Here is a 12140-nt window from a genome sequence, read left to right on the forward strand (position 1 = left end):
TCAGCCTCCCAAGTAGCTGGGATTACAGGTGCCCACCACAACACCCAGCTATTTTTTTTTTGTTGTTGTTGTTGCAGTTTGGTGGGGGCCGGGTTTGAACCTGCCACCCTCAGTATATGGGGCCAGCGCTCTATTCACTGACCCACAGCGCCACCCCAAATTCATCAAGTTTTAGCATTCTCTTTCTCTGTCTTGCACTATTTCAAAATGCCCTTTTGGAGGTGCAGGTTAAGTAAGTGCTATCCGGCCACTAGAAGCCTTCAGTGATTATAAATATAAAAGAAAACAGGCTCTCTTACAAAACCAGTTTACTGAAGCAGCACACCTAGGCCCAAGACACAACTAACCCCTAGCCCACCTCTGATCCTCCACTGGGACCTTCCAGGAGGACACTGAATACTTTAAAACCAGATTACCAAGCATGCAAGAAGAGCTAGAAAAACACTGAAAAATAAAAAAAGACACAGGGGAAGGGAGTTGTAGGGAAACTAGCTCTACTAGATATTAAAATATATTATATGTGGCGGGCACCTGTAGTAAAAAGAGGTGTGTATAGCCCCAAAGCCCTGGTTGCTTCATTGCCTTCTTCCCAAGCAACAGCTATTTATGTAAATAAATTTAGCGAATGACGCGGCACCCCCACTTGTACCCTCTTGAATCCCCAACAATAAAAAAAAAATATATAAGACTATGCTAGTTAAGGCAAATGTTAAGGCATTGTACCCTCAAAGAATCCACAACAATAAAAAAAAAAAAAGAAAGAGGGTGGGGCCTGTGGCTCAAGGAGTAGGGCACCAGCCCCATATACTGGGGGCGGCAGGTTCAAGCACGCCCTGGCCAAAACCGCAAAAAAAAAAAAAAAAAATATATATATATAATAAAATATATGTAAATAAATGTATAATATATATTATTTTATAATATGACATATTATATATTAATATCATAAATAAATAAAATATATATACATACTGGTTAAGGCAAATGAATACAAAATGGTTAAATGAAACACAGGTAGTTGGTGCCTCACGCCAGTAGCTTTAACACTCTGGAAAACCCAGGAAGGAGGACCCCTTGAGCTCAGGAGTTCGGAGACCAGCCTGAGAAAAAGCAAGACCCTTCTATACTAAAAACAGAAAAACTAGCCGGCTCTTGGCGGGTGCCTGTAGTCCCAGGTACTCAGGAGACTGAAGCAGGATTGCTTGAGCTCAGTAGTTTGAGACCAGCCTGAGCAACAGTGACACACGTCTTTACTAAAAATAAAAAAATTAGCTGGTGCGGTGGTGCACACCTGTAGTCCCAGCTACTTGGAAGGCCAAGGAAGACAGATTGCTTGAGCCCAGGAGTTTGAGCTTGCTGTGACCTAGGCTGATGCCACGGTACACCAGCCAGGGACACAGAAGTAGAGACCATCTTAAAAAACAAACGAAGCAGCATCGGTAGTAGACACAGCAGGCAGTGTGGACCTTACCTACCTCTCTAGAGGGCCTTCGCAGCAGTAAGTGAACGTAGACCCACCCCTGATGACACTTGATTGGCTCTGAGAGAGGCCTAACTCAAGTCGAGCCAATCAGATTCCTTCCTGAAGAGTTGCGTCATTCTCTCTGCGCGGCTGGGATTCAGAAACTCTGGGCTGTGAGAGAACCGTTTTCCGCTCTGTGGACTAAGGAGCAGAGAGCAGGTTGTGGGGAAGAATGATGCCAGAGGAAAGATGGTATTGCCCTCCCTGCAGTGCACTCCTGAGGCCAGGCTACCTTCCTGCCCACTGGGCCCACAAGATATCCTCCTACCCTGTTTGCTTAAAAGCAACTGGAGGAATCACCACGAACACAGCGCCATGTCCAACCTACTCTCAATGACTTTCCCAAAGTTAAAAAGGAAGGATATGTGTGTCTCAGTGTGTGTGACTGTTTTAAATTTGAATTTGTATCCACGTGGCTGAAGCTGAACAAACTAAAGCAGCTAAAGAAACTAAAGCCCACCAGTTTGGCCTTCAGCCTGGCACAAAAGGTTGGATGTGAGCTGATCATTCTCTACACTATGGACGTCACAGGAGCAGCTCTCAAGAAGTCTCTTTCAGGCCCGGCGCGGTGGCTCACGCCTATAATCCTAGCACTCTGGGAAGCCCAGGCGGGTGGATTCCTTGACCTCACAAGTTTGAGACCAGCCTGAGCAAAAATCGAGACGCTTGTCTCTACTAAAAATAGAAAAACTGGCCCAGGCACGGTGGCTCACACGTGTAGTCCTAGCACTCTGGGAGGCCAAGGTGGATGGATCGCCTGAGCTCATATTCTGGATAAGCCTGAGCCAGAGCAAGACCCCGTCTCTAAAAATAGCCGGGCGTTGTGGCAGGTGTCTGTAATCCCAGCTGCTCGGGAGGGAGGCTGAGGAAAGAGAATCGCTTGAGCCCAAGAGTTTGAGGTTGGGCTTGGTTCTGTAGCTCAGTGGTTAGGGCGACAGCCACGTTTGGGGTGGGGCGGGTTGGTTCGAACCCAGCAGGGGCCTGCTAAGCAACAATGACAACAATTTAAAAATAGCCGGGCGTTGTGAAGGGCGCCTGTAGTCCCAGCTACGTGGGAGGCTGAGGCAAGAAGAGCGGGAGGCTGAGGCAAGAGAATCGCTTAAGCCCAAGAGTCTGAGGTTGTGAGCTGTGACGCCAGCACTCTACCTAGGGCGACAAAGTGAGACTGACTCAAAAAAAGAGTTTGAGGTTGCTGTGAGCTGTGACGCCACAGCACTCTACCTGAAGCGACAAAATGAGGCTCTATCTCAAAAAATAAGAAAAAGAAAGAAAAACTGCAGCAAGAGGATAGCTTGAGCCCAAGAGTTGAAAGTTGCTGTGAGCTATGATGACAACATGGCACTCTACCCAGGGTTACAGCTTGAGACTCTGTCTCAAAAAACAAAACAAAACAAACAAACATGTCCCTTTTCCTCCCTAAGGAGAGTCTTCATGACACTACAAGTGCTAAGAACATCTGAAGTCATGAGACCTAACCTTACTAAGCATTATAAGCATTACTAGAGAACGATCTGATGAAACCTTGGATGACATTAAATAGGCTAAGTTATCATAAGGTGTACTTTTCCCTCCTTTCTCAATAAATCACCACTAAAAAAAAAAAAAAAAAAACTTTTTTTTTTTTTTTTTTTTTAATTAATAGGGTCTGGAAGGTGCCTGTGGCACAGTGGATAGGGCGCCAGCCCCAATTACCGAAGGTGGTGGGTTTGAAAACTGGCCAAACTGCAACAACAAAAAATAAATTGAGACAGAGTGTCTCTTTGTCACCTTTGGTAGAGTGCCATGGTGCCATAGCTCACAGCAACCTCCAACTCTTGGGCTCAAGCAATTCTCCTGCCTCAGCCTCCCTTGTAGCTGGGACTACAGGTGCCTGCCACAGTGCCCAGCTATTATTTTTTTTTTTTTTCCGTTTAGCAGGCCTGGGCTGGGTTCGAACCCACCTGTCCCGGAGCATGTGGCTGGTGCCCTAACCACTGAGCTAGGGGCACCCAGCCTCTGGCCTTATATTTAGATGGACTAATGAGAGGTTACTGTGGGTAAATGAACAAATAAATGCCACATACATCTTCTTCAATTCTTGTTTGGATCTATAATATAGGAGAAAGCAGAGCTCACATCCCCACTCCCACCCTCCACTAGCAGGGACATATTTGAATGAAAAACACAAGAGGCTGCATAGTTTGGACAACCAGAAGGAAGAGCTGAGTTGACAGCAGGAAAGGGATGACCCAATCTTCCCATCCCTCTGTCTATTTTTGGGAATCATCTGCCTTCAGGAAATGCTGAGTCCCTTCTCCCAGAACCCTACTGGGAGTGATGATAGCACTGGCTGACCCAGCCTTCTTCATCCTCCTCCGGGCCCCAGCCCCAGCAACTCTCTCCTCATGACCCAGTGGGTCACTGGGAACTTAGCCTTTAATTGCGATGCTTCTTAGGGGTCCCAATCTATTGAGGAAATCCAAAGAGGAAAAGCACAAAACAAAAAAAAAAGAAAGAAAGAAAGGAAAAGAAAAAAGAAACCATGATGAGCTAGAACAGCCCCTGGAATGAAGGAATGGAGACTTTCCCAAACATGAACATAGGAAGGTGACAGGTTGGAAGTTGGGACTGGAAATGACAACACTGTGGCCTGGGGGTTTGTGGCTCACTTTGCCTCCTTCATCTGGCTGCATGGTGGCAGAGGCAGGGCAGACCTTAGAGGTCAATTACCTGGTCCACATTCCTTTCTGTAACCTCTAATGACTCATGTTTCAAAGGAGAAGCAGTCCCAGGAGCCGCCGAGTATGCTAGTTACTTTTTTGGAAAGTAAACAGGGAGAGAAGAACCACTGGGAATGAAGACCCACCAAAAAACCCACCTAAGACTAACTGAGGAGGGGGGCTCTGTTATTTCTCACCCAGATGCCTCTTTGTCTGATGTGGCATTCTGGTGATCAACTTTTTTTGCAGTTGAAATATATATGTGAGGCAGCGCCTGTAGCTCAGTCGGCAGGGCGCCAGCCACATACACTGAGGGTGGCGGGTTCGAACCCGACCCCAGCCAAATAGCCAGGTGTTGTGGCAGGTGCCTGTAGTCCCAACTACTTGGGAAGCTGAGGCAAGTGAATCACTTAAGCCAGGAGTTGGAGGTTGCTGTGAGCTGTGACGCCATGGCACTCTACCCAGGGCAACACCTTGAGACTCTGTGGGTAAAAAAAAAAGAAGAAAGAAAGAAATATATATGTGAAATACCACATCCAAGTGTGTATCATGGGCATGAGAATAATTTGAACATCCTGTTGGCAAAATTACTCCTGGGTTGTAGTGAACTAGAATTTTCCCTGTCCTGACCTTTTGTTTATAATCCATACTCAGTTGTTATTCCATCTTTTTCCTTTCTGTTATGGTCCCAACCACCTGCTAAATCTAGCTTAAATCCCAACTTTTCCCTAAAACCTATGCTGGCCACCCCAAATTGGAGAAGTTCTTTACTCCTCCTTTGAATTTCTATAACAATTGTTAATTTATCTATTCTTAATTAGCTAAACATAAATAACCTTGTGTTATCTCTTTTATGATTGGCTTCAAGTATTATTTATATATACTTCACTCAGGGTTTCACACATCTATGTTGATACCTCAAAATAAACTGCAATAAAGACTAAATGGCTAACATTAATTTAGCACTATTTGCTAGGCAAGATTCCACATAGTTCCATTTGTTTCGTTTCATTCAATGCAGATTTTTTAAATAATTTAATTATTTCTTATGCTATTCTTTGTGATTAATCTTCTTTTTCAGAGACAGAGTCTCACTTTGTTGCCCTCAGTAGAGTGCAGTGGCATCACAGCTCACAGCAACCTCCAACTCTTGGGCTTAGGCAATTCTCTTGCCTCAGCCTACCCAGTAGCTGGGACTACAGGCACCAGCCACAACGCCCAGCTATTTTTTGTTGCAGTTTGGCCAGGGCCGCAATGCAGATTGTTTCACTTACCCTGCTCTTGCCTACTCTTTGCAGATGTGAAAATGGTGTCCCAGAAGAATTGACTTTTCCCAAGGCTACCTATACTTTGGGGATAGGTTACTGGCCTTCTACTCCTGGATTCAGAATAGGGACTAAGTAAATTCTATGGATTTTTATTCAAAGTACTCAGCACCCTGTCCTCTCTTCCCTACTGTCTATCCCGGGTACCACACACGCCCTGGCAGTAAGGCCCTGGCTCCACTCCCAGAGGCAGCCCTCAGACTGCCATTTTGTGAGGGCGGTAGAGTGCCGTGGCGTCACACGGCTCACAGCAACCTCTAACTCTTGGGCTTACGCAATTCTCTTGCCTCAGCCTCCCGAGTAGCTGGGACTACAGGCGCCCACCACAACGCCCGGCTATTTTTTGGTTGCAGTTTGGCCGGGGCTGGGTTTGAACCCGCCACCCTCGGCATATGGGGCCGGCGCCCTACCCACTGAGCCACAGGCGCCGCCCTTTTCCTTTCTTTCTTTTCAGAAACAGAGTCTCACCTGGTTGCCCTGGGTAGAGTGCTGTTGCGTCACAGCTCACAGCCACCTCAAACTCCTGGGTTCAAGTGATCCTCCTGCCTCAGCCTCCGGAGTAGCTGGGAATATAGGCATGTGCCACCACATCCAGCAAATTTTTCTATTTCTAGTAGAGACAGGGTCTTGTGCAGGCTGGTCACAAACTCCTGACCTCAAGCAATCCACCTTCCTTGGCCTCCCAAAGTGCTAGGATTATAGGTGTGAGCCGCACACATGGCCTTGATGTTCATTTTCACCTGACCTCACCGAATAGTAATATACTGAGGGGGGGAGCAAGGGGACCACACTTTGCGATCTATTCTGGTCTCTGAGTACCTGGAGAGCCCTGGGCCCATGCCTCTAGGAGCTGGATGCTCACACTTACATCACTAAACAGTTGCTTGGATGGAATGTATGAAGGTCATGTTCACTGGCTTCCTGGCAGCCCATCTCTTGCACCAGCTGTGCTACTCAAACTCCTCTTTCCCAGCTCCCTTTCTCTCTCTCACCTTCCTGTCTCCCTCTTCCGTGCCTCCCCCTCACAATTCTTCCCACCCTCTTGCTGGCTTCTTTCTGTTCTTTCTTTCCATGAGCAGAGAGTTTCCAAGGCTGGCTCCCGGCCAGCACATTTGGACAAAAGGCAGCAATCTTAGAGGGAGACGTCATCTCTCATCCCCTTCCGTGGGGCCAGCAAAGGAGAAGAACAGAGCTGAGGCTGCTCCTGTGGCTGCTCCCAGGTTCTGGGAAAAGAGCTTGAGAGGTGGTGTTATCACAAGGGTTAAAAGCAAAGCAATCAGACAGATGCAGGTTCAAATTCCAGTGAATCCTGACAGCTGCAGGACCTTGGTCAAGTTACTTTTCTAAGCCTTCGTTTTCTCCCTTGTGAAATGGTGATAATAGTAGCATCTGCTTTGAAATACTATGGTAAGGATTAAATGAGATTGCACCTGTGAAGCAGTCGGCACAGTGTAGAGCCCAGAAAAAGTGCTCAACAAATGCTCATTTGTTATTAAAAGTGAACTCGACTGTGCCGAATAATGCTAATGAATAATAATACTTAAATATGCAAATCGTTAATGTATTAATAATAAACGTAATATCAGGTCCTCAACTCATTTGCAGGGCTGCTTATGTGGCTTCGCTTGTTTTCAAGTGTGGTAAAGCTTGAAAACACTCTACAACCTATGACTGCTGTTAGGATATCATCTGTAAAAGGTACTTTTGGAATCAGAAGGGGAGCTGATGCCCTTTCCCTTTCCAGTAGAAGCCGGGCACACAGAGGCTGTTACCACTCAGCCTCCTCCGCTACAATGGCTACAACACCAACGTGAAAATAAGCAAGAGGTCATACAGGCGGCTTGGCCCCACCTGTCCCCTCCCTCTCTGTTTTCTAGACCCCTATAAACTGAGGCCCTATTTCTGTCTCTTTCCTATCTGTGTTGTGCAATGCCTGGAAATGTGTTCATTTTTATTTAGCTAAGTTTTGTGATATAGGAAATTATCTTTCTCCTATAATTTCTTTTAGCTCGTTTGAGCCACATCAATGATTTGAAACCAATCAATAAGATAAACCAACAAGGCCGGGCGTGGTGGCTCACGCCTATAATCCCAGCACTCTGGGAGGCTGAGGGTGGATTGCCTGAGCTCAGAGGTTTGAGACCATCCTGAGCTGGAGTGAGCCAGAGTGAGACCCCGTCTCTACCAAAAAAAGCCGGGTGTTATGGCAGGCGCATGTAGTCCCAGGTATTTGGGAGACTAAGGGCAAGAGAATCACTAAAGGAAGAGAAGAAAAAGAAAGAAAATTAAAAAAAATAATAATACTTCAGAGGGTGGCGCCTGTGGCTCAGTGAGTAGGGCGCTGGTCCCATACACCGAGGACCAAACAGCAACAAAAAAAGAGCTGGGCATTGTGGCGGGCGTCTGTAGTCCCAGCTACTCGGGAGGCTGAGGCAAGAGAATTGCTTAAGCCCAAGAGCTGGAGGTTGCTGTGAGCTGTGATGCCACTGCACTCTACCGAGGGTGACAAAACGAGACTTTGTCTTAAAAAAAAACAAACTTCAAACTAAGACAATTGAAAGCCAGTTGAAAGCAAAAGTAAAAAAAAGGCAAAAATAAGATTAATCAACAAGCTGAACACAGTGCTCTGTAGAAGGTGCTGATGGGGATATACAAATATAAAAACTAGTCCCTTTAAGGGTGGCGCCTGTGGCTCAGTGAGTAAAGGCACCAGCCCCATATACCTAGGGTGCCAGGTTCAAACCCACCCTTTGGTGGGCGCCTGTAGTCCCACCTACTCAAGAGGACCAAGAGCTGGAGGTTGCTGTGAGCTGTGATGCTACAGCACTCTACTGAGGGTAACAAACTGAAACTATCAAAAAAAAAAAAAAGTCCCTTCCCTTAAGCTACAGATTAAAGATAGAAACCCACTCAACCAAATACCTATGGCAGATTTCTTTCTTTTTTTTTTTTTGTTTGTTTTATATGTATTTTCTTAAGTATTCAAAGAATGCAACAGACATTATCTTCTCAATTTTCAAAAAATATGGAACGCTTCACGAATTTGCGTGTCATCCTTGCGCAGGGGCCATGCTAATCTTCTCTGTATAGTTCCAATTTTAGCATATGTGCTGCCGAAGCGAGCACGCAGATTATGATCTTTCAAGACAAAAAAACAAGATCAGTCCAAGGAATGCCTGACTCATGCTTATTAAAAGTCACAATGTGAGATTGGTTTAAGGACTAGATTTGAGCTACAGTGCTATGTACTATTAAACTAACATCAGCTGGAGGAATTAAGACGAGTACAATGAAAGTCAGAGGAGTCAGGGCCTGCTGAAAAGAGGAAGAATTTAGTGGTCCATAAACAGTTAGATTCAAGAGTTAGACAAAGGAATGGTGTTCAAGGCAAGATAAGAGAAAAGGAAAGGTGGATTCGTGGCTCAGCATCAGCCACATGCACTGAGGCTGGCGGATTCCAGCCTGGCCCAGGCCAGCTAAACAATGACAACTGCAACAACAAACAATAGCTGGGTGCTGTGGCGGGCACCTGTACTACCAGCTACTCGGGAGGTGGAGGCAAGAGGATCGCTTAAGCCCAAGAGTTTGAGGTTGCCAGAGCTGCCACACCACAGCACTTTAGAGTGCCAGAGAGTGAGACTGTCTCAAAAAAACAAAAACAACAACAAAAGAAAACAAAAAGAAAGAAAGAAAAGGTGGACCCATCTAGCATGAAGATGATCTGGTGGGACAGTGGGACAGGAGCACTGGGACTTGCATGGGAAGCCAGGGTGAAGCCAGAAGGGGCAGGCAGGCTAGACTTTGGGACATTTTGAAATAAGAAAAAAGGAGTGAAGGCTTGCTGCTCCTATAAATAACATGAAGACATGTTCTCTTTTGGGCATGGTAAGTGGGGAGTGTTGTATTCAAAAGGAAATATACAGAGAAGTCAGTGAGAGGGAATGACATAAGGGCTGATGAAAGAATGACTCTGGAGGGAACACAAAGGATCTGTCTGCAGGAGAAAGAAGAGAGACTCAGAGGTGTCCTTCCTTGGTCTTGACACTTAACTCTCGAAACAGTGTCTGTTTTTTTGCATGGGCTTTCCAACTAGGCAATGAGGTCTGATGGCAGTCTGACACAGATCTTGGTTTCCTGTAAGTGTAGTGTAAAAACGTATTGAATGAGAAGAGGAATTAATGAAGATCTCTTTTTTGAAAGACAATTAGGCTAGCATGGTGGCTCACGCCTGTGATCCTACCACTCTGGGAGGCCAAGGCGGGTGGATTGCTTGAGCTCACAAGTTCGAGACTAGCCTGAGCAAAAAAAAAAAAAAAAAATAGAGCCTGTAGCACAGTGATTACAGCGCCAGCCACATGCACTGAGGCTGGTGGGATCGAACCCAGCCCGGGCCAGCTAAACAACAATGACAACTGCAACAAAAAAAATAGCTGGGCATTGTGATGGCTGCCTGTAGTCCCAGTTACTTGGGAGGCTGAGGCAAGAGAATCACCTAAGCCCAAGAGTTTGAGGTTGCTGTGAGCTGTGACACCACAGCACTCTACCGAGGGCGACATAGTGAGACTGTCTCAAAAAAAAAGAAAAAGAAAATAGAAAAATTGAGACAAGAAGATGACTCAAGCCCAAGTTGGAGGTTGCTGTGAGCTGACACCATGACACTCTACCCAGAGTGACAGCTTGAGACTCTGTCTCAAAAAAGAATAAAGACAATTAGGACGACTATACAATACAGTATGGTATCTAGGGTGAGGAAGCAGTATTGAAAATACAAGGTGTATAGCCACCCCCCAAATCAGAATGGCCCTACTGCTAACCCTGTGATGCCGGATCCTGGGGAAGTCTGCAAGGTCCTGGGAATGTGGGGGCGCAAGCAGCAAATATTTGCCAACCAGAAGCATTTTCAATATTTTGACAAGTGGCACAGATCCCCAATTTTCCATTCACCTTCACCTGGATTTCAAGAAGGATAGGTCAGGTGTATCGAGTGCATTAACACAACTGAGAACCATGAGAACAGGGGACTGGCCATGGGGTTTACCATTAGTAAGCTGGGCTATGGTTTCAGCAGATGGTTAGGGATGGAAGCCAGATTTCAAGGGTGTGGGGAAGGAACATATGGATCTGCCTCATGGGACAATTTCAGTTGCTATGCCTCTCTCGTCATCTCAAAAGTAGCATTCTCTTCCTCTTTTCCTCCAATAAATCAGCAGCCTGAACCCTGGGGTTGTGTATATACCTAGAAGCAGACTCTTGGCCCCTTTCCCCATGCATCTCTCTTGGCTGTGTCCCAGACCAGGAATCTTGGCTGTCTCGTTTTCCAGGGAAAGGAGAGCCTGGGATAAGAGGCTCTCCTGGCTCTGTCTCTGCAGTGCTGGAATCATCAAGTGTGATTGTTTTGAGAGGCATTAAGATGCTCTCTTCTCTCTGATGTTTTTCCACCCCATAAGATGCATTGGTCAGCTGGAGGGTAAACAGAGGGCACTGGTCTCCTTTTGATGTCCTGGGAGTTTGTGTATGTTTGTTGATTGTCACAAATACAGATGAAATGGACCAGATGTACAGGATGACAGTTGCTGAAAGCTGCCAGGGAGTTAGACTGGGGTTTGGATGACCACACATTTCATTTCAAATCTGAATGAATCTCACCTGTACCTCAGAGTATTAAGTAGAGAATCTCTCTGGGTCCCCAGAGAGGCACAGACATTGCCTATCAGAGAAGCTCAGCGCACAGGGCAAGCTGCTTCAGGAAGCTTCTGTCTGTCTTCCCAGGCCACATCCCAACCAACTCTGCAGCTGAGAGACTAGCTAGTTTCACTTTAACTGCAGGGGATGCAAGCCCCCTGTCTCAGGCTGCCCCACCTTCCTTCCCGTAACAACCCAGAGCATACCGCTTCCCCAGATCATGAAAGATCAGCTGGAATCATGCCTTGCTGCATGATCTCACACAAAGGCCTCTGCTTGGTCATCTGGGGGAGGTTTAGCCTGTATTCCCCAGGGATATGAGAAGCACAAGTAAAATTTGACAAGTATCCGGTTTTAATGTCTTTGGTTTGCTATTAAGTAGAGAATCCCACAGTGTTTCTCCAGGGTAAGCCGGGAAGGACAGGGACAGTAGTACCCATCTCCTCTGACTCACTGATGGAAACGAGTTCCCATGCAACACCAAGTACCCACCTGGCCCCCTCGCCTTCCCCGGGCTCAGGTCTCAACTCCATGGTAGGTAGAAAAGGCCAAGGGGGGTCCAGGGGGATGATACCAAATCATCTCTGCCTCAGTCAACACAACTGTGCAGTGAAGAGCATGAATAAGCATATCCAATTCTCAGCCTTTGCCAGGGTGGCCAGAAGGTGCAATTTGCATGGACAGTCCAGGCTAGGCTTGTTGAACATTAATTAACAACTTACTTTTAGCACTTCCTTTTAACTTTTGCAACTGTCCCAATTTGTATATATGGTTACCCTATCCATTACCCACCATAAATTTGCAGAGAATTTAGTCTCAAATTCAACCCTTACTGAATCCTTTCTTCTGAAGCCTGAAGCATGAAGGAGAGACAGGGAGGCCCCTGAGATTCTTTCACTGGCCACTGGCTTG

General features: G+C 46.3%; 1 protein-coding gene and 1 non-coding gene across 3 annotated transcripts in view; both read right to left on the minus strand.

The window, feature by feature from the left end:
• The window catches only part of DENND2A (DENN domain containing 2A), a 142871-nt gene that overhangs the window by 124529 nt on the left and 6202 nt on the right, over positions 1–12140 (minus strand). The window lies entirely within an intron of this gene.
• Positions 8566–8672, minus strand: LOC128560466 (U6 spliceosomal RNA). Its single transcript, XR_008372965.1, has one exon. It is a non-coding gene; the product is annotated as a U6 spliceosomal RNA (small nuclear RNA).

This window comes from Nycticebus coucang, chromosome 11 (genome assembly GCF_027406575.1).
Source record: "Nycticebus coucang isolate mNycCou1 chromosome 11, mNycCou1.pri, whole genome shotgun sequence".
In the NCBI taxonomy this organism is placed as follows: Eukaryota; Metazoa; Chordata; class Mammalia; order Primates; family Lorisidae; genus Nycticebus; species Nycticebus coucang.